Consider the following 1,842-nt stretch of genomic DNA (forward strand, 5'->3'; position numbering starts at 1 on the left):
TTATAGAAGTGATATTATGGAGCAATAAGAGCCATAGATAGAGATTATATAAAACTATGAGAGGACATTTTATTGAAATCATCAAACAATAAGTGGCCACAAATAAAACAAATGCTAAATTTTGATTAAAAACAAAATTTATGCTTACCTGATAAATTTCTTTCTTTTGCGATGTACCGAGTCCACGGATTCATCCTTACTTGTGGGATATTGTCCATCCTGACAGGAAGTAGCAAAGAGAGCACCACAGCAGAGCTGTCCTGTCTATATAGCTCCCCCCTTAACTCCACCCCCCAGTCATTCGACCGAAGGCCAAGGAAGAAAAGGAGAAACTATAAGGTGCAGAGGTGACTGAAGTTACATAAAAAAAATACTATCTGTCTTGAATAGACAGGGCTGGCCGTGGACTCGATACATTGCAAAAGAAAGAAATTTATCAGGTAAGCATAAATTTTGTTTTCTTTTGCATGATGTACAGAGTCCACGGATTCATCCTTACTTGTGGGATACCAATACCTAAGCTTTAGGACACGGATGAAGGGAGGGACAAGACAGAAACCTAAATGGAAGGCACCACTGCTTGCAAAACCTTTCTCCCAAAAATAGCCTCCAAAGAAGCAAAAGTATCATATTTGTAAAATTTTGAAAAGGTATGAAGCGACGACCAAGTCGCTGCCTTACAAATCTGTTCAACAGAAGCATCATTTTTAAAAGCCCATGTGGAAGCTACCGCTCTAGTAGAATGAGCTGTAATGCTTTTAGGAGGCTGCTGTCCAGCAGTCTCATAAGCCAAACGGATGATGCTTTTCAGCCAAAAGGAAAGAGAAGTCGCCGTAGCCTTTTGACCCCTACGCTTTCCAGAATAGACAACAAACAAAGAAGATGTTTGACGAAAATCTTTGGTTGCCTGCAAGTAAAATTTCAAAGCACGAACCACGTCCAAGTTGTGCAACAGACGTTCCTTCTTACAAGAAGTATTAGGAATATCAATCAGGAAATTGTTGTTCCTTCTCTGTGTCCTGTTAGTAACAACCTTAGGTAGGAACCCAGGCTTGGTACGCAAAACCACCTTATGGAACACAAGATAAGGTGAGTCACATTGTAATGCAGATAGTTCAGAAACTCTTCGAGCTGAAGAGATAGCAACTAAGAACAAAACTTGCCAAGATAAAAGCTTACTATCTATGGAATGTATGGATTCAAACGGAACCCCCTGAAGAACTCTAAGAACTAAATTTAGACTCCATGGCGGAGCAACAGGTTTAAACACAGGCTTAATTCTAGCTAAAGCCTGACAAAAAGCCTGAACGTCTGCCAGACGCTTGTGCAACAAAATAGACAGAGCAGATATCTGTCCCTTTAGGGAACTAGTTGACAATCCTTTCTCCAATCCCTCTTGGAGAAAAGACAAAATCCTAGGAATCCTGATTTTACTCCAGGAGAAGCCTTTGGATTCGCACCAAAAAAGATATTTACGCCATATCTTATGATAGATTTTCCTGGTAACAGGCTTTCGAGCCTGAATCAAGGTATTTATGACTGACTCAGAGAAACCCCGCTTTGATAGAATCAAGCGTTCAATCTCCAAGCAGTAAATTGCAGAGAAATTAGATTTGGATGCTTGAATGGACCTTGAATCAGAAGGTCCTGTCTCAATGGCAGAGACCATGGTGGAAGAGATGACATGTCCACCAGGTCTGCATACCAAGTCCTGCGTGTCCACGCAGGCGCTATCAAAATCACTGATGCTCTCTCCTGTTTGATTCTGGCAATCAGACGTGGAAGGAGAGGGAAAGGTGGAAACACATAAGCCAGGTTGAACAACCAGGGCACTGCTAGAGC

The sequence above is a fragment of the Bombina bombina genome, chromosome 8, assembly GCF_027579735.1.
Source record: "Bombina bombina isolate aBomBom1 chromosome 8, aBomBom1.pri, whole genome shotgun sequence".
Lineage (NCBI taxonomy): Eukaryota > Metazoa > Chordata > Amphibia > Anura > Bombinatoridae > Bombina > Bombina bombina.